The 22,108-nt window shown below is 36.1% G+C and overlaps 1 long non-coding RNA gene across 4 annotated transcripts in view; it reads left to right on the top strand.

Moving 5' to 3' along the window:
- The window catches only part of LOC132667410 (uncharacterized), a 965,632-nt gene that overhangs the window by 934,072 nt on the left and 9,452 nt on the right, over positions 1 to 22,108 (top strand). For all 4 annotated transcript variants that reach the window (XR_013555696.2, XR_013555695.2, XR_013555697.2 and 1 more), the window contains 2 exons: positions 7,659 to 7,772; positions 8,908 to 9,011. This is a non-coding gene — a long non-coding RNA (uncharacterized LOC132667410). The remainder of the gene's footprint in view (positions 1 to 7,658; positions 7,773 to 8,907; positions 9,012 to 22,108) is intronic.

Raw genomic sequence — 22,108 nt, forward strand, 5'->3', positions numbered from 1 at the left:
CCAAGAGGCTGGGAAATGTGTAATGTGTCAGTCATCTGTATGAAAACATATAAGCAAAAGGTAAAATAACCTGACAAAAGACTAAGTGGTAACACTACCTAAGACATGTATTAATTTTCTTTTGGGGGAGAGAGAAAGAAAAATGGCAAGAGTCTGTATAATATAACTTGATTTAAGACTAATAATTACAAAGGATAGCTGAATCTTAAATTTATAAATTTCATAAAATTTGGGTGGCTTGTGAGCACTAGCTATAACTGAAAATATGTTTATGAATATAGAGAGGTTACAGCTTTGAGTAGGAAATATCAAAATAAGATTAGGCTTTGAAAAATGTAAAGTAATGCATCTTGGATGAAAAATTCACAGATAATCAGGGAAATGGAGCTACTGTACTTGGAAAATGGTAATGTTGAATGAGACCTGGGAGTGATAGTTACAGAAAATTAGTATGAGATTGCACAGGATGATATAGTGGTTTATAAAAACTGTTTGGGCAGCACATGCAGAGATAACACATCATGAGTCAGACAAGTGTGTCCATTTATGAAAACTTCAGTACCAGAAGGATGTCATCATACCAGAGTGAATTCAGAGAGACCTACAAAAATGATTGAGGGACTGGAAGGGCTGATGTGAGGTAAGATTAAAAAGAACTAAATATGTATGGCTTATCCAAATATAGACTATATCGCCACAAAATGTAAGGTGCTCACACAGTGAGGAAAGGGAGAAAACTTTTCAAGGAAGTTTAAGCAGAGGTTATCAGGAACATTCTGAAGAAAACTAAAAAAAGAAAAGTCTAAGTGAAATAAGCATTCCCTAGTGGGTTAAGTGGAGAAAATGGTACACCATTTTCATTCTCTAGATCCATTGTGTGAAGTGAAAAAAAAAAAAAAAAAAAAAAAAAAAAAAAAAAAAAAAATATATATATATATATATATATATATATATATATATATAATTTAATCTCCTACTCCTTCAGTTTCCACATCTTTAAAACCAGGAGTACTGTTTTTGGTACACTTGAGTTTTGACTGGTAAGATCAATTCTGGCCATATTCATTTAAATACCATTTTAAAAATTATGTGTCAAATGCTCAGCATCAGCTATAATGGTACAGATTTTTTTTTAATAATTAAATAAAGTTGATCTAAGAAATGAACAGTATACTTAAGTTTTAGAAAATGGGCTAAATATGAGCATGTAATATGAAAACTTGAATTTATTGTCGTTCTTGACATCAAAGAGCTTACAGTCTCATAGATGAGTAAACATGTATTCAAGTACACAAGCAAAATATGCTATAGCTGTTATAGAGATTCAAAAATGAGCGATTGAGATTCCAAAGAATTGAAAGAGGAATGTTTCAAGGATAAGAAGGAAGAGCCTTGAAGGGTACTTGGAATTCAACAAGAAGAAACTGGAGGAAGATTCAAGGACAGAAGAGCATGACACACACAACCCATGGCCAAAGCCATGAGTGATCTGGTGTGGGGGAAACAAACACAGAAAAGTATGGTGTAATACAGATCTGCACAGGTGTGCTGTCATTTATTGGACCATGACTGGAGCTTGAATGGGAGTTGAGACTGTAGATAGACCACTAGTTTTCACAGTTTTCAGGCTTTCATCAAATAAAATCTAAATAGAAGCCTCATCTATGGAACAGATAAAAGTAGTGCTTCTCTGTTTGAAGTTGGTTAGAGACCTAGGCTCCTGCCCTGCAGTATACTGTCAATCTCTCTTCCTCCCTACTTCTGGAGACCCTGAGGCTTCTCAAAAGACCCCTACAAACTGTTCAAAGAACACAAATTTAGCAAAAAGTAATAAATAAGGAATTCTGAACAAGGCAATGAAATGACCGGTATAGACCTGTAAAAATTGACTGGGAAGAGCACCTGGGCGGCTGTTTGTTAAGCGTCTGACTTCAGCTCAGGTCATAATCTCATGGTCTGTAAGTTTCAGCCCCGAATTGGGCTCCATGCTGACACTGTGGAGCCTGTTGGGATTCTCTCTCTCTTTTCCTCTCTCTGCCCCTCCCCCATTCATTCTCTCTCTCTCTCTCTCTCTCTCTCTCTCTCTCTCTCTCTGTCTCTCTCTCTCCCAAAAATAAATAAACTTTAAAAAAAAAGGAGAAATAAGAAAATGGGTTGAATTAAGAGTATACTGCATGAGTCTGAATCTAGATTGTAGCTGAGGATTACTAAAGATGTGGCTTTGATATTATAGATTCAAACACCAACTTTTCTTGATTAAAAAAAAAATCTCATTGTAAGAAGTAGAATAGATGCTAACTCAGATTTTCACAGTGAGTGGGACATTGTTATGCCACTAACTAAAAGAGAGTTTTATTTAATACATGATTCTGGTTTAAGATTTGAATCTACCGTAGTCTTCCTTAGCGGTTCTTTTTGTATACCTACCTTAGCGGTTACTTTTGTATAGTAAAATGTACTGGTTTAGAAATTATAGCTTAATAATACTTCTTTTTTGTTGAGTCTTGAATTACAAAATCTTGTCACCTGGATGAGAGAGGAATGAAATATATGCCAAGAATGGGAATATCATTTTTGTAAATGTATTCATTCATTTCTTCATTTGTTTGTTATGCATTACTTATTAATCATTTAAAGTGTATGAGATATTGGGATAGATTCCAGGAGAATTGAAGTTTTAACTGTTACTCATATATTGGCTAGATTATTAACCTTTAAACTCATCTTCCAATAATCTTTAACAACATTTCTTCCAGATTTATAATTTATTTCCATATAAACTCAGATTCCTTTCTGAAATGTCCTTTCTTTTTATATTTTTGTATGTGTCTAATAGTGCCACATATTCATGTAAGTACCAAAATTCTATCCCTAAATCAAAGCATTTTAACCATCTGTTATCTAATGTACATACGTTTTTAAACATCCCAATTAATCACTGACATTCTAGTTTATATTTGTCTTTATTAGACTCTATATTTTTTATTTCAGCCATATTTATCAAACCGAAAGTTAAGTCGGCTAATTCTATTTTGTATCAAACAAGAAATACTCAAGTTTATTTTGAGCAAATCTGATCTATAATCATTTAAGAGAAATTTAGATTCTAAAATAATGTGATCAGAGTGTTCATTTCACCCATAAATCTCCATGCCATGATGTCACTTCTTACTTTGTATAATCGATAGAGCAAGACTTATAAATTTCAAAGTCCAAGTACCTTTCACTAAAAATGCTCCCTACCAGTGAATAGTAAAGAATTCATTAATAAGTATTCAATATCATTGTCAATGGAGGAAGGAATCGGGATTAATACTTTATTATAAAAGTACCATAGTTATCTTCCCTGTCATATCTCAGGAATTGTCATTTACTATTATAATATTAAAGTGACAAACCAATCTTACTTGACATTTTCCTGCCTATTTGAAAGAGTTCTCTCTGGGCAAATAGCCTTTTAGAAGGAAATCTTTTAATTTGGATTTGCTGTAGATGAACATTTGCCAGAAACATTGATCACCATAGTCATAATGTCTCAAAATTCTGTACAAAGTAATCAATATCAAGTCTCAAAAATACTATACAAACTAATGAATAATTTGAGAATATACATGTTGAAAAGATGTCAAATTCATTAATGATATTTGAGAGATTGGTCTCTATTAGGAATTATTTACAAGAAATGCACATCAAACTAGGTCTAAGTGAGAAGAAGTAAGTTCTTAGAGAAGGTAATTGGAAGACTGATACATTAACATTACATAGAAAGTGGTTAATTATTCTTCTTTTTCCGAAGATGCTTTGCCAAGTAATTAGACCAAATAAAACAACAACAAAATAGGCTTTCTTTATAGAAATTTCCAGGAGTGCTTAAATGCTGATCTGTGGGTCAAGATTCTAGTTCTGTGGTTTCTTATCTCTATATCCTTGGCAAGTTTTTTAGCTTCTCTGTGCCTACAAGTGTCTTTACTTGTACAAAGGAATAATGTTAGCATCTGATTTACAAAGTTATTTTTGAGTTTTGAATTAACCCATATAAATATTTAGTCCACATGGGTGGAAAAGGGAGAAATCAAGCATAGCTAAAGGGTAGAGAGCAATCAGGACGATGGCAGGCAGCGAGGCAGGAGCTGGGCCAGACCTGATGTGCTCTGGAAGCCATGTTCATAGCCTATCCTTATCCTAAAGACACAGTGAAGTCATTGAATTGTTTTAGGCAGGGGCATGACATGATCAGATCTATGATAATGTTGAAGCTAAGGAAAGAGGTTATGATCAGGATTATTAAATTTGCACTCTCATTCTGGAACATACCAAGGTGACTATTTAGTCATTTTGTCACTGTGAAATGGGATCTGGATTAGGTTCTGATAGACTAGCTCTGTTGCTCTAAAATAGAAACACTCATTGTTGTGTGTGTAGTATAAGGAAAAAAAAAGATTAATCAAAAGTCAAGATAATAAAGTAAAAAAGAAAGACAAGTTAAGGCAGGACATTAATAGAAAAATGTTAACTCAAGCCATCATACTTAGAAACAACACATATGTATAGTCTATGTGGTATTCTTATATAAAAATGATGCCATATAATGAATGCATCATTGTCAATATGTAAGGAAAAAGAGAGGGAATGAAATTAAAGAATGGAAAAGGATATTGCTTATAAACATATATGCATACATAAATATAAGTTACAGCTTCTTTACTATGTTTAGCATCCTGAATCTATTATTTGCATATCCATGGATTTAAACTACATAATTAATAAAAGTTTGAGGTAAATATAATTTGTTTCATATTTTAAATATATGGCTATATATATTGCTAGATAATACAACAGATAAACAGAAGAGAGCATAACAAGGATATTAGAAACAAATTGCATTGAGTTAATTTGGGGCTAAAAATAGGTATTTGCATTTTCTCTTGAATTTGAAGGCAATTTAGAGGAAGAAAGGGTTTCTGGACAGCCAGATATCAGCCAAATCCATAAAGAGCCAAGTATAGCTCCAATCTATCATCTGGAGCACACTACTGCTGAGCCCTACCCTAGCCAAGAGAGTCAAGTATAAAATGTGCTCAGAGCTCCTGATTCCTCTCCAACATTTTTCACTCTGCTTTGGCTGATGTTCATTTAGGTTAGATTGCCTTTTTAAATTTTTTTTCCAAAACAAGAAGACATACTTCGTCAACATAAAAATGTTCTTGAGACATTTGTTCAATAAATGCAAATGATTTTAAAGTCTAAATTATGGAGTTGGTTTAATAATTTCAGAATATGCTATCTAATTATCTGGGTTATCGAAGAAAAAAAAAATCTTCCTTCCTTCCTTCCTCCCTCCCTTCCATCCCTCCCTCCCTCCTTCCCTCCTTTCCTCCCTCTTTCTTTTTTCCCTTTCTTTCTCTTTCTTTCTTTTCTTTCTTTCTTCTTTCTTTCTTTCTTTCTTTCTTTCTTTCTTTCTTCCCCCACTCTTTCTCTCTTCATTTTTATTTCTTTCCTTCTTCTCTCCCTTTACCCCATCCCTCTTCCTCTCTGTCCCTCTCTTCCTGCCTCCGGACATCTTTTCTTCCTCTCTTTCTTTCCTTGATTGAACTAATTGGGGGGTCAGTGATTGGTTCCTAACCAATAGCCACTGTGCAACATAATCTACATTCTGATAAATAAAAACTAATTTGCCATTGAGGAATTTTGTGGTTTACAATTATTACAGCCAGTTCTAGTCACCACATTGCTCAGTTTTGTGTCACCAATTGAAGGAGCATCAGAGACCACCTTTAGACCACTGTGTGTCTAATATTATAATCTAGGCCTTTGGTTTCTACTAATTATTATATTGAGGAAACTGATCATAAGAGACATCTCCATAAAACATCTTAGAAATTGGATATTTCCCTAACAAACATCTAATGTTTCTATAGAAGGCATATCATACTTGTATGGTACTTCATAGATCACAGAATTTTTAGTTTTTTTTCTTTTATTTGTTTATTTTATTTATTTATTTATTTTGAGAGAGAGACAGAGAGCACACATGAGCAGGGGAGTGGCTGAAAGAGAGGGAAAGAATCCCATGCAGGCTCTGTACTATCAGTGCAGAGCCCCACACAGCGCTCAATTTCACGAACCATGAGGTCATGACCTGAGTAGAAATCAAGAGTTGGATGCTTAACCAACTGAGCCACCCAGGCACTCCAATCATAGAGTTTTTATATTGTTTCATCTCACTCATTCCTTCAATATTAATTTATTCAAAAAATTATTGTGTGATAGTTATATACAACATCAAAGAAGATGTCTTTGAACTTAAAGAATTTATAGTCTTGTCACTCACTCCTTCCAAAACCTATAAAAAGTAGATCTTATTATCTCAACCTGAGGCTTACAAATTTTTAATAATTTAAATCAATAAGGTGTGAATGCTGGGTAAAATCCTTCTGAATCCATGATTCTGAGTCTCTGACATAGCCTGTACTCATCAATCCCTCCTAGTAAGCCCCATGAATGAATTCACAACAGTGTTTCTTGAGTCAGATGAATCTGAGTTAGGATCCCAGCTCTGTTTTTTAATACCTATATGAATGTGAGCAAATTACTTTTCTTCTCTGAGTGTCCCCATTAGTGATAGGGACTGGTCACGCCAGTCTTCACACTACAAGGTTGCAGAGAAAACTGCTTCCAAGACTGTAGCAAATGAAAAGGTGGAGGTGGAACATGAAGGGCTGAAACTGATATGGGGTCATCGAGGCACTTAGCATGGGTATAAAAATAAAGGGGAGGTGGCCCCAATCAAAAGATATCTTAATATTAAAATCAAATTGGCAATTTATGACTCATAGACTGTTTTTGTAAAAAGAAAAGTTTTATCAGAAACATGTTTGGGTTGGGTAAGGAAGTGAGTCAGGGTTGTGCAGGTGCAGGGTTAAATATAATCTTTAAGATTTTGAGACTTTGTTCATCTTTGTAGTAGGCAGAATCTAAAATAGCACCCCAGGGGCACAGGGGTGGCTCAGTTGGTTGAACATCCTACTTCAGCCCAGGTCATGATCTCATGTTCATGAGTTCAAGCCCCGTGTCCGGCTCTGTGCTGACAGCTCAGAGCCTGGAGCCTGCTTTGGATTCTCTGTCTCCCCCTCTCTCTGCCCCTTACCTTCTTGTGCTCCCTCTCTCTCTCAAAAATAAATAAACATAAAAAATTTTTCAAAAAAATAAAAAATAAAATAAAATAGCACCCCAGAAATTTCCTTTGCTAATCCTCAGAACCTGTAAACAAGATGAGTGATGTACTATCACTCTTATGGTTATGTTATGTTGCTATGTTATGTTATGTTATGTTATGTTATGTTATGTTATGTTTTATGTTATGTTATGTTACTATGTTAGGTCACAGTTGATCTTAAGGTAGGAAGATTATCTGGGTGAGCCTGATCCAATCGCACAAACCCTTAAAAAGCAGAGAGCTTTCTCTGGCTGATAGCAAAAGAGGAAGGGAGAAGGTATAAGGGAGATCTGAAGGTAGGAAGGATTCACCTTGCCACCACTGCATTTGAAGAAGCAAGGAGTCACAGAAAAGGACTGAGGAACAGCCACAAGGTATGAAACTGACTAGGCAACAATGACAAGTCCTACAACCACAAAGATCTCTATTCTGCTATTAACAGGAACAAGAGTGGAAGGGAATCATGAGCTAAAGTTTGATTTCAGCCTTGTAAGATCCTGAGCAGACCCAGCCATGCAGTAGCCATGCTGTCACCGACTTCTGACCCACAGAAACTGTGAGAAAATAAATGGATGTTTAAGCCACTAAGTTTGTAGTAATTTCTATGCAATGATAAAATTCATACAATCGTGAATATTTTGCAATAATTTCTGTGTTAAATATATTGTATTAAATTACCATTTATCTTTATGATTGACCTTTTCTCAGCATGCCTTTAAATTGTGTAACCTGAGTGTAGTGTCTCATTTACCTCATCCTTATCCAAGTCTTGCAATGCTTGGCATAAAGAAGGCCTACAATACCTGTTGTTATCTTTATCCTTATTAGTTCACAATGACTTCTAATTGCAGTCTTACTGATAGGGAATTTTCTTAATCTTCCCAACTTCGTCAAAATTTCTCCTCTTCATCTGCTCCTACCCACCAATGGCCAATACTCATGCCTCCTTACTTACATCAAATCCACCTAGTCCTGAGATTAGTCAGATGATTGCCAATTAGGGCAATATGTTAAGGATATCACCAGATACCATGCCATGTAATTGTCTTCTTAAAAGGTCCCTGCCTCTCAAACAATTCCAAAGTATTTTCCTCCTATGTATTTGGAAATTTCTTTTTAACATTTGGTATGGTACTTTGGATTCACATTAGTAAGAACATTATCTCTCATATATTTTACCTTTCTCCAGCTTTCTTTTCAAAATAACTTTGCTAAATTTAGGCGATTTGGGAAACATGGGTTTGAATATGGGAAGTTAAGAACAAAAAGGGTAATAGCTAATAAATTTACTCTCTGATCTAGTGCATATGTGTCTAAATTGTTAGAGTAACTCTTGCTGAGTTGAAGACAACTCTTACTTTATTACAAAAGGAAGAGAAGCAAAGTAGCTATAAGGGTCACTCATAATCACCCATATTAATGACTGTTTTCACTATGATTGAATCATAGATATTTTTTGTCTATAGAAAGTGGTCATTTTTACTGCACATGTTGATTCATAGTTGCATAACTAATCATGACAACTTTATTAATTGCTTATTATCAAAGGTTTTCTCTTTTATTAGAGAACAAGTGACTTCCTTCCCTTATACTGGTGTGTGTATATATCTCTGTGTGATAGAGATTAATGCATAAAGCTTTGCAGGAAACTGCCTCATTGATTTTGTTGCCTTTATATTTGTCTTCCTTAGATGACTTCCACTAACATAGATGGAGGATGTATAGCCCATTCCAGTGGGACACCCAGGGCCTTGCCTATGGTGGTTGGAGTTCTGGCTTAAATTCAGGCAGCTGAGTAAGTAAGAGGTTACAGGGGTATTTTTAGAGAAATGAATGCATTGTATCATTGGTTATTTTTAAAGTCCCCAGTCCAGCACTTCTTGATGGAAGTACTCTTGTAAAGTATTAATCCTTGCTTGTGTTTTGTATATTAACTAGGAAATGCATTGCCAATGCTGCTGTAATCATGTGCCCTGAAATATTATTCAATGTTGTAACGAGTTGTACACAAGTTCTATCTCTGGAGTCTATGTGTTTGAATATTCTCATGCCATACTTTCAAATTCTTCAAATCTCAGGCTAGCCAATCCACCACTCTACCATATGATTTGGAAGTGTTTTCAAAAACTCATGTTGTTTCCCCACATTATTTAAGACTTAAATTGATTTCTGAGATTTTTTTATGCAGTAGTAACTTCTACTCTTGCACATAACTTAATTTAGCAGCATCAGAGCTAATGATGAATAAATGTACCCACCTCAGTACATGGCACCTCCTTTTAGAGAAAACTCTCCAAAAGTCTTTATTGAAGAAAAGTATCAAATCAGTACCTTAGTCTTCAGTGCTATGATAGTGCATTGAATACAAGAAAGCTGATGGGGTAGTTTTAAAAAATGTCCTGACAGAGTCAAGGTGATGGCCATTTTTAGCTGCCCTGCTATCCATCACCTCTTTCAGCCAAGCATACTCCATCATATGCAACAGCCTCATGAATTTATGCATCAAGCTGTGCAGCCAGTCGTGCCGAGGGCGCTGGTGACAAGTGAAATTGCTGTGCGCCTCATTTAGCTGTTTATTGCGCCTGAGTACGTGTTGCAGCTGTCATCCCACGATGGGATGATAGTGCTCGTTAATAGACAAGACAGGCAAATAATGATGGAGGCCACAGCAAGAGATGCTCATCTGCCAATGGGCTCTGAGCAATATCACAAACATCCACAAAGTTTTCCATCAAAAGCAGCTCTGTAAGAAAATAGAGAGGGCAGGGCTGTTCTTCACAGGACTAACAATGGAGATTAAACTTTTGAAAAAAGTGTAGCCCAGTAGATTGTGTAACTTAGGGCTGGCATTTGGGGTTCTACACCGTGCTTCCCTTTTAAGAGAATCCCAGGAAAATGACCACACACACCAACCCGGTTTGCCACCAGTGTGGCAATACAAGATGACTGTATTCCTGCTGCACACCATGGAATTAACCTTAACACACTGAACAGTTGGCCTTACTCCCCTGCCATCCATGGCCCCAAGAATTTGCAAATGTTATTTCCCATTTGAAGACTTATTTCATACATTTAGGACTTCGGATTGCTATCTTTCAATTCTTCTCAGTAATTCAGTGGAAAGTAACTTGAAATAGAAATATTCTATCTTTAGATTTGAGTGGAATTTTCTTTTGTATAAAATTGAATTATACTCAAGCATTCATATCTTGGCGTATAGGAAAGAGGCTCTTAATAAAATCTTTCCCAGATGAAAGTCCGTTAAACAACTATCTTCTATTTCCTTCCTTCCCTGAATGTGTGGTGCTTAATCTTATGGGTATTTTAGAGTTGGTGATGAGCAAATGCCTTAGTTATGGGCTTAAATGTGAATCTTTATGATTTACCAACAGATTATTCATTGTGTAAGAATATAGAACTTAAAGAGTTAATTAATATGTTTGGTATAATGAGATGAAGCAAATTCTGACACTCCTTTGCAGACTTTTATACACAATAGTGATCTCCAAAAACACTTGAATGCTATGCTTGAAAACTGGGTATTGTTTTGAATCCCAAATATAGACACAAACATCAAGTTCCAAATTGTGAACTCAGAACAGAAATAATTATAGATATTTTATAGTTTAATAGAAGAACTTGGAAAACCCATCAACATAAAAATACGGAAAACAAATATAGGAATAACCATTAAACGCACACAATTTGGGGAATGGCTCTCTTGTATATAATAACATGTGGCCATGGTCTTTTTGGTGGTGTCCATCTTACTATGAGGTGAGACTGTCAAAAGTTTAATAAGGACATTATTGTTAATAAGTATGTCAAGAACCATAGAAAGTACTAACTAGGTCTACATAGAGAGAACACTTTTATTAGGATCCCAGAGGTATAATGATGGGAGAAGAAAAAAAAAACAAAAAAACCTTTAGTGTGGCCTTTTCATTTTAATGATGAGGAAACCAAGTCCCAGAGAGGCTAAGTGACCCGGAGAGGTCTTCAGTCATCTGCAGCACCTGCAGTAAACCCAGGTCTCTGGGACCCTAATGTCCTCCAGAGCTGCCTTAGCTGTGACATTACTCATGTTCTTGCGGGGACTGACAATGTAGGCTGTTTTTTTTTAAACTACTTATTAACAAAAGTCTTGTTTATATTTGTATGTTATTTTGAAGGGATATTCTGACTTATTTATTTATCATTTATATATGGCTATTTCTTTAAAAAATAAAGTAGAGTAGGGAATACAAGGCATCTAACAATGAAGTTAAAATAATAAGGGTTGTGTCATGAAAGACAAGAGAGAATTATAGCAAAAAGCTCAGGCAAAGGATAATTACTAGATTTGAATATAAAATTTGCCACTGATTTAAAAAGGTTGATTCATTCTTAAATGTGATCATTGTCTTTGAGCCAAAAATTACTTCAGTGAGAATGGATCTTTAGCTTTATGATGGAAATAAATGAGAAAGTATAAGTTAACTTGCAAAGAAAATAGTTTTATGATGCACATTTCAGGAATCTACATATTCTGTAAAGTGAGGCACATCCATATTAATTATCTAAGGTCCCTTCCTTCTTTGAAACATTCATATCTGTGAATCTGCTGTTACTTAAAATGTATAACAAAATTCAGTAGACACAACTTTCCACTGGGTATCTTGATCCAGGAATATCTGTTTGTCTTAGAATCTTTGATAAACAGTATACAGGGCAATGTGTATTCTATAACAATTAATTTGGATGCACAGTAGACATCATTATACAGGAGCTACAAAATCACATTTGGATTATACATTATAGCAGTGATTTAGCTCAGAGTCTTAATGTAAAATCCTATGGACTAACATGTAATAACTTTATGTACTTTATTTCTTTTTCCCTATTCTGTGCTTACTAGGGAACAATACAGTGGGAGCTATATTATTCTGCTCCTTTGCTTTTTCAAAAATAACAACAAAATTTTTTGGCATTTATGGAACTAATGGTCAGCAAATTTAAATATGTTGACTACTTTTTCTTAATTAAATGGAAAAGAGATGTGTGTTACACACACACACAAAGTTTTATTAATGTTTCATAAAATGGTTGCTACAATCAAAGGAACTGCTCTGAAAATTAAATTACTGGGCTGACTCTGGAAATCAGCATAATATGCTCTGTTTAATTCAGTCATGCTAAGATGTTAGATTCTCCTTCATTCTCTCAGCTTTCTCTCTCCTTCACCTGGGGGCATCTGCTGATGAGTCTCTTCTAGAGGTTGTTTAATGACTATTTTACAGGAACTGTCAGCTTTCTAAAGCCCAGTGGCATTGGGCGTCACTGTATTACCAGCCTTTTTACACAATTGGCCTGACTGTAAATCGGAGGTTTAAAAGTACAAGAAAAGCTCCTATTTGATTTAATGACTGGCTGATGGAGGTCGATTAATCTTTCTGTGCTCAGATGTTTTACTCATAAAGGTCATCTATTGTTTGTTTATACTCACTTTTCTGATGTTAGAAACACAAGAAATAAGAAGGCCATTTTGAGAAGAGCAGATAGTCTCCTTAAGAAAATCCCTGTCATATGCACTCTGGGATTTGGACTCAAATCCTAATTATACAGTAAGTGAAATGAACACAGCCTTTACATTAACCTAATGTAAAGCTGCAAAACCACGATACCTGCTCAATTTGGTTAAAGAAATTAAAGATGGTGGCTTTTTTTTTTTTTGGTAGGAGGAGGCTGTTTAAAATGCAGATCTTTTTGGTTGCATAAAGAAAAATATTTTTTCCTTCCCCTTCTTCACCTCTCTTAAAAAACCAAACGGGAATCTTTGAGCACTATCACCTTTACTTAGGGCATTACTTTTATTCATGGTTAGGAGCTCTATTTTATAAAAAAAAAAAAATTGAAAATGTATCTTTTTTTTCAAATTAGATTAATTCATTGTAATCTTGGGATATAATACAAAGTCTTGCTTCTTGAATGTTAACATGAGTACTCAGGTTATCCATCAAATTATTTTTTTTTGGTTTTAATTTTTGATCAAGGGATAACTTGTTTAATCAAAGAATGTGTCAATCAGTCGAAGCTAGTCAATGAAGAGCGTGGATTGAGAGTACAAAAAAGTAGTGCACAGAAGGTGACCCTGAGGAAATATTCAACAACTTTGTAAATCTACTTTTTAAAGTTGAGACAACATAGCAGAGTTATTCTTTGACCAACAAAGTATTACCTGACCATTGGTGTCTCCAAACAAATGGAATAGAACAATGTTTCTGGCAGTTGTCCTGAATGGAGGTTTCTGATTACAAGTGACTATAGGAGAATGAGACCCATGAGCAGGTGGAATACACATAGTGAACAAAGATGGTTGTAAATTCCGCCCCGCCACAACCTTTCAAAAGTGAGAATATAAACGCTGAAGAAAAATAGAGTCCCATAACTTTTCACTGGACAACCTATCTATTCAGACATGCAGACCAAGGCTTCCGGATATTAATTTTGGAAAATCCCTGGAGGTAGGAATTTCTGCTATTACCAAGCTATTCGGGGTGTCAAAAAGCCACAGAAGTAAATTTAACATTGTTTTCTATTTGAATCTCAGGTCCACATTCTACTACCAAATGGTCACAGAGCAACCATACATACTAAAATGTTGAGTCAAAGTTTTTCTCGAAGTATTCTTTGAAAGGCATTTCTAAGGGCAAATGTAAGAGAAGGGATAACAGACAGGCAATCTCTGATAATACTGGCATAACATAACATAGCTGTTTTGAGGCAGTCGCCCAATCACCTCTTCTTGAGAAGTTCCAGGATTTCTTTTACTGTACAGCGCCTTCCGTGGGCTTTTACGGTTCTAAATTGTATTCATTTGTTTACATGGTGGTGGTTCTCTGGAGATTTGTCTTCACAAGGACAGTGCCTGTTTTACATTCTTTTTTTTAAGTTTTATTTAAATTCCAGTTAGTTAACATACAGCATAATATTAGTTTCAGGTGTAGAATTTAGTGATTCAACACTTGCTTGCAACACTCAGTGCTCATCACAATAAACGCACTCCATAATCCTCATCGCCTATATAACCACCCCCCGCCCACCTACAACCCCTGTTGTAACCATCAGTTTGTTTTCTGTCATTAAGAATCTGTTTTTTGGGGGCACCTGTGTGTCTCAGTAGGCTAAGCGTCTCACGTCGGCTCAGGTCACGATCTCATGGTCTGTGAGTTCGAGCCCCACGTGGGGCTCTGTGCTGACAGCTCAGAGCCTGGAGCCTGCTTCAGATTCTGTGTCTCCCTCTCTCTGCCGCTCCCCGACTCATGCTCTGTCTCTCTCTTTCTCTCTCTCTCTCAAAAATAAACATTAAAAAAAAAGAATCTTTCTTGGTTTTCTTCTCTCTTTCTCTCCCTTTTTTCCCCTTTGCTCATTTGTTTTGTTTCATAAATTCCACATATGAGAAATCATCTGGTATGTGTCCTTTATATTTATCTTGATGGATCCCAAATATCCAGTACCTAGGACAGTGTTCAGCATCTGGTAAGCACTCAATAAATATTGTTTGAATGAAGTAACCAAGTTATGGTGTTTTTCATGTTCAGTAGGGGACTTACTAAAGTATCTAAATATTACATTCCTCATTGGAATTCAGACTGCCTCCTCTTGCTAAGCATGAAGGAGCAATGAGATTGGACATGGAGATGGAAGCTCTAGTCTCAGCTCTGTCAATCTGTGACAACCAAGCAAGGCACTCAAACTTGAGCTTCTCCAATGCTTATCTGTAAAACCCAGGATAGGATGTATCATTGCAATCCTTGACAACTGTGATACTCTGATTCTTGGGTCCCTGCTGTTCTCATATGTGGTCAGCTATTTTTTTTCCATCTACTTGCAACTCTAAATTATTACTAACACCTAACATTTACTAAGCAGTTAGTTATGATGGTAATATTATCTCCCCTAATTCTCCTAACAATGCTGTGAGTTAAGTTTTTACACATAATGAAACTGGAGTTCAGAATGATTTAAAAACTTGTCCTAGGGATCACATTAGTCCCAAGTAGTATAGAGAAGGCTCAGGCCTTGGGCTCCCACTGCTGATTTTTCTGCTCTTTCCATTGTGCTGCCTAACTCTATATGTGGCTCATTCTTTCCTGGACTTCTAAAAGTATTATAAGTTTGTATTTAGTATTATAACGTTTTGAATGGAATTCCCAAAGGAAACAAGACCCTCTATGAAAAGTCCAATTTATTATGAGTCAGACATTCTGAGTTGTATTGTTATCAGAAGTGAGGAGTCTCCTCTGATCCCCCATATCTCTTCTCATTCTCTGGTGGCCAGTGTCATGCACTTTCAAGACAGCTGGCCAGTGGACTCTATGGCCACAAAATAGAGCTCAGCAAGCTGCTCACACAAGGACTGAACTTGTGACCTTGGCGTCATTTCCATCACACCCCAAGCAATTGAATTAAATAGCCAAAGACAAGTCTAACACAACATGAAATGAAACACAGTCCCAGAGATGTGGAAATATTTACCATTCAGTCTATTTATATTTCAATTAATTTCAATTTTTTATTTTGAACTTGCACTTTGTAGAACAGTATACTAGGAACTGAAGAATAAATGCATAGTCTGGACCTCTAGAACTTGAAATATAAGGGACGAGGGGGAAACATTTCTGGATGACCACAGGTACCAAGAGATGGCAAGCCAGAAGTCATGGAAGTACAAAGCCAGAAAAATGCTCCAAATCTATAGAATGACTTTCCATATCTATAAAATCCTTTAGGATTAGCAATAGCCCCCAAAGTTACCACATCAAAAGGACCATTTAGGAACGCATTGGCTCTCATAGCTTGTTGGATCTCCAGTCTTTGCAATGTCTCTGGTTTGACTTTTGTCTTCTCTGTATTGTGATCTTGTTTTTATTTAACCCCAGCAGATCTCAGTGAACTTTGTTCCTTCTTTTGAGTTTCCATTTATTGTTCCCTAGTGCTCTGAGTACTTACTGGACCTTATCTTTGATTTTGCTTTTACTCCCTTATTCTTTGGATTTACTTCCTCCATATTATACTGATGGTCCTGCTGCAGTTAACATGTGGATTCCCTGAACTAGTTGCTTCACACTGTTCTCTCCAGCCTCCAGAGGAGCCCAGAGATTTTCACCTTAATCCTTTGGGATGCTACTGCACTAAATGCCTAGGGACAGGGGTTCCAGAATCAAGTGTATGTTGAAGAGACAACCTTAATATTTTATTTTCAATGGAGTAAACCCAGAAACTGTGGGCTAAGGGTTCAACTCAAGGTCAGCTTGACCAGGAAGCAGAATTTTCCAGATAGATTTTGACTTTTAGCTAATGAACTAATTAAGGGAAAGGAGTGTCAAGGAATGGCTTCCTCTTCTTCAGTGCAATGGACTGAATGTTAGTGTCCCCCACCCCCCAGTTCATATGCTGAAATCCTATCCCCCATGTGAGGCCTTTGGGACATAATTAGGTCTTGAGGGTGGAGTCCTCATGAATGAGATTAGTGCCCTTTTAAAGGGACCCCAAAGAGCTGTCTTGCCCTCTTTCTATCATGTGAGGATACAAGGAAAAGAAGGTAGTCTACAACCTAGAAAAGGACTCTCACCAGAACTCAGCATGCTGACATACTGATCTCATACTGCCAGCCTCTAGATCTGTGAGAAGTAAATTTCTGTTATTTATAAGCCACCCATTCTATGGTACTTTGTGATAGCATTCTGGACTGAGATACTCATGAGTCTTCTACCTTTCTTTCTCGATTGACTTTTCCTTTAAGATTCCTTCCAACTCTGAGATTTTGAAAGATTTAATGCCAGCCAAGCTGAGCATATAGGAAAATGTGATGGTTCATTTTCCTGCTTCTGTTGTCTACAAATCCATTATTTCCTTCTAGGAATTCACTCCATAAAATGAGTTATATTTTTAAACCACCGAAAGAAAACATTTAATTTATAGGGTTTAGAAAAAAAAGATTACCCTTTATTACTGTTCAATAAATAGTAATTAATTCAAAGTTGTTTGCTCAATGCTGGCTCTTAAGTTTGTATCCCCAGCAAGCTATATGCAATATTTAAAATTAACCTCAACTTCATTATTACTATATGAGTCCAAATCCTTAGAGTAATCTCACTCTCTTGATATGGGCTAACTTCAATATTACATCTTAATGTATGTTATATTTGGGATTCAATTTAAGTAAGTCATGCCCCTGAGTATGTTTAAATGTTTATTTTCTAAGATTTCTACAAAATAGGACTGACTTAAAAAAATCTATAATTGTTAAAAATGGATGAATTTCCTACCAATAATTGCATATCAAACACAATCAAATGAACTCCAGTTTGCTAAAAGGTTGTTCTTTATTGCTTTGACAATAGAATCTGGAGACCTACTGAAGTTCCATTTTGCTATTTTTTTCAAGAAAGTTTCAATGAGTTTAACAGATTATCTGTTTATATCTGTAATGATGAGGAGGACAGGAAATTCGGACAGCAAAATAGGTCACTTCTTAGGCTGGCTGCCAGACTTTGAAAACCATGATAACAAGTTGGTTCTGCCAAGTAAGTGAAATCCAAATGCTGGCTGAAACATTTGCAAAAAAAAAAAAAAAAAAAAAAAAAAGAAAAGAAAAGAAAAAAAAAAAGTAAAAAAAGGAAGAAAGAAACCCATGCTAATAGGCACTAATGTGTGAATAATAATTAGCGCTGTGTGGGTGAAATTTTCAGAATGTATAACATTAATGTAGGGGTTTACATACACATAAACAAAGCTTTAACATGAGCTAATGTGAGCTATGATTATGGAAATGTGTAAGGGCCAGTATAACAATGGTGAAATTCTCATTTCAGATAAGCTAATTTTAGGTATAGAAATTCTAAGAATGTTAATCATTATTATAATCTTATAAAGTCCTCAAAGATTATATCTATATCTATGTCATCTATATCTATATCCCTTTATATGGGAAACAGGTCTGAAGTCTGATAAAGAGTTTAGTAACACAAAATTAATGCATGTGAAGTTAGACAAATGTCATGTATACAAAGCCACACTACATAGATGACTGCTGAGACAGCTATTTATCCTTCCCTACCTCCTGGACATGCCATCCTCCAAGGCATCCATGCTTCTATTCTTTAAATCTCTTTATATGTCTTTCTCTCTCTCTCTCTGTTTCTCCCTCTCTCCCTCTCCACCTATTATTTATCTGAAAATATAGGACCAGTTTTCTCAGTGAATAGTACAGAATTATAGCTAAGAACCATCATGGGCTTAGTTTATCTAACATGAAGAATAAATTATTATTCTCTTAGAAATACTGCTGTGTCAAGGTCAGGGTTGAGGTCATTTACAAGGCAATGTAGAGGACAGCATATAATTTACTAGCCAGAATCACTCACAGCTGATGTGTGTTGGGGGGATGGGGATCTTTCCATCAGAAATCTATACTCATTTAGCTTTCATAAACAAATGCTTTTAAGAGTATAAAAAAAAACTGTGTTGTGAGCTTAATTAAGAAGCATCAAATTACCCACTTCTTTTGTTCACCTTTGGAAAATATATTTAGTAGCTGATGATTAGCGACCTGTGTGTTTATTCAACAGAAATAAGAAACTAAATCAACATGTTCTAATGTGCTGTCCTTTGCAAATGAAGATAACACTATTGATTCACAATCAAAGGGCATGCATTTATTTCTTTTTTTCTTTTGGGGGGTTAAAGTATTGATGATGAGTAGAATATCATCCCCAGTTTTTTTACCTTATCTAATTTGTGACCAGCACGTTAGGAAATAGCTGCTCAGGGCAAAACAAGTAGCCCTTGATTGTGAAGCACAGTAAACACAATACACAAAAATTTTGTTGTTGTTCCAGGCACAAAGTGACCCAGAGAGTTTTAAAATAATGTTCAGATAATCCTAGCTTTCAGTGTTTCCAAACATTTTTACTGATGGTCCAATTCACCACTACCACTTGTTGTAGAGTCTCCCTTTATGCTAGGAATGTGCCTGTGAAATAAAGAGGACAGAAAAAAGGGACCATCAGGGAAGAATCCAGAAATAGTAAAGTCAGATGCCTGGAAGCAAAAATGATCTAATGTTCTGCAAACATTGTAAGTGACATTATGGTCTTAACCCTGTAATTTCAAGTCAATATTTAAAGCCCACCCTTACCATTTCAATCTAATTTCAAAATACTGTGAAGAATCCCCCTGTTTGATAGATCCTGCTTCTCTGTTCTCTAGCCTGTGTCTTTCCGTCTCTTTCTCCTCATAAGCTTTCTTTCAATAACCATTGCTCTAAGCCAAAGGGAATTAGAGACAAGTTAAATGAGGCCCCAAGTTGTCTAGTGGAAAATGTTGACAAAGAGATAATTATCCACTACATATTCTCATGTATTTAAAGATATAGTACATATAGAAGGGGCACTCGATCCATGCTGCAGGGAGAAGGAAAGAAGGCATAAAATAGATGGAATGCTAGGGAAAGCTTTCTGGGGGAGCAGTTTCTGTTTACCCCTGAATTTCAAAGCTCTCCTCTGCTGATCTTTTACCTGTACTCAGTGAGTATGCCCAAGTATTCCCTACCCTAACAGACGGGAAATCTTCTCATCAAGCTAGCATTTCTCTTTAACAATAACCCAGCTTCTTCCACGTGGCCAGCTTCCTTCCCGTATGCCTGGATCACATGACCTCTGCTTCCCAGCTCTCACAGCTCACCTGAAGCTTTTCCACCTTCAATTGTCACTTTTGAGCACTTTTTCTTGTTAGAAACTCTTTATTCCCAGGAATTCCACATCATACCTCGTTCTGATTTCCCCTCCTTTTCATGATTTCAACTCCTTTCCTCTGCTCCCATTCTAAAACCAAGTGTTCTTGGACTCCCTCTTTGTTTGATTGCTCAGCTTACTCTGTACATTGTCTTTAGTGGTGTGTGTGTGTGTGTGTGTGTGTGGGTGTGTGTGTGTGTGTGTGTTGAAGGTGGGGCTCATCCATTCTCTTGATCTTAACTACCACCTACATATGTCTATCATCCAAATACTAGTCTCTAGCCCTCTGGTCTCCTCTGATTTCAGAACTTAATACAGATGTTATGAAAAATCTCTACTTGGCCGTGCCAGAGACATTTCCACATTTTCAACAGGCTCCAAAATGTCTCTAACCACGTCCTCCTCAGCCTACCCCATCCATATCAAAACTTATTGCTCATTATAATGCTTCTAACTTCAAGCCCTAGGGGTCGTTCCTCAATTGCCTGCCTGCCTTCCTGCCTTCCATACCTTACAGATGATCACCAAGTCCTTCTACGTTTACCTCCTAAACATTTCTCAACTCTATTTTTTCTTGGCCCAAATAGTGCCTTTTTACTTCCTGAAGCTTCTCCTGACCTCCAGTAGGTAGAGTTCAAAGGCAAATTTAACATAAACCTAATAAGCTTCACCTTCCAGATGCTCACTTGAGTGTTCCTCTTCTCCGGAGGCCCTGGGAGGAGTCTGACAATGTACTTAGTCAATTTGGTTTGTTTGTTTGCTATCTCTTTCTACACTGACTCCTTCTTCATTGCACTTTTCTTTAAATTGAGTGGCCTTGGAATGGCTATAAGCATTTTTAAGCTCTGCCTAAGAGGAGGGTGGGCTGGGAATACACTGATTTGGGTTCATACAATATATTTATGTGGTTTAGCAATCATTTGTGTGAGGACTTCAATTATTGCTAGCCATCCAGGACTAGGAATGGCTTCCAGGAATCCTCTTCATCCCCACTGTGTCAGCTCACACAGAGTGGTAATACAAAGCAGCTGATGCAGAGTTCAGGTCATCATTGTGACCATGTCCTGTGGCTCCAGAGGCAGAAGCATGTATACGTGCTTGTAGGGTACAGTAGAGTGCACAGTAGAGTGGAGGAAAAACTAGTCTGGAAATGTCCAGGCACAGAATCTAATCTATGGGCAAATTCTTCTGATTGTGAGACATGTAAAATTCAGAGCGGAAGGCTCATGTCTTATTGATCCCAAGTCAAAGTGGAAGTACTGTCCTCAAAAATACAGCATATATAATTGGAAACCCATCATGGACTCTTTTTTCTTTTTTGATGAAAATAATGTAAATTTACCAAGTTCCTGCAATTTTAGGGCAAACTCTTGTACCAGTGTTGTGGTTAGAAACTCATATTTAGGGCATCCCAACATAATGAATTACTTCTTAATCTACCCGACTCACTTGAAGAAAATCTATCAGTTTCAAAGGAAATAGCAAGCAAAATTGTCACCAGTGAAGAAACAGCCTAAAGAAATCAGTGTTCTGGTGATAAAACTCCTACACGTGTTAATTAATATGTCAATATATGTAGTATGAAAGTAATTTGATGGCACATTTAGGTCATTCCATTCATTTGAGTTGCTCTTATATATAAATTAGGATTATATAAATTATATAATCCTTATATAAATTAGGATTCCTTTTCCTAAAGAGGACCCCCAAGCTTGCTAGAGGTCATTGTTCCCATTTTTCAGTTATGTAAACTGAAGCAAATGCAGTTTATATTGCTTTTCCAAGGCCAGTTAAGTGGTAGTAATAAGTCAGAGTAGGGATTCAAATCTAATTCTTTTAATTCTAAAATCCTAATTATTTTTACCATGCCAAAATGCTACATCTACTAGTTAGAATTTATAACACAGTTTCTCTACTCAAAACCAAAGGTCAATACCATTTCATAACCAAATGATGCTATAGTATATAAAAAAAAGAGCTTTGGTAATTTTTTTTTTACATTACTATTACTTAAAATTGAAATGAATTATAGATATTAGTAGTACTTACTGATGTACAGCATATGATTTCTTAAGACTTTGCCAATGCAAATTTCAAGGATTATACTACTTAAATC

The sequence above is a fragment of the Panthera onca genome, chromosome B2, assembly GCF_046562875.1.
Source record: "Panthera onca isolate mPanOnc1 chromosome B2, mPanOnc1 haplotype 2, whole genome shotgun sequence".
In the NCBI taxonomy this organism is placed as follows: Eukaryota; Metazoa; Chordata; class Mammalia; order Carnivora; family Felidae; genus Panthera; species Panthera onca.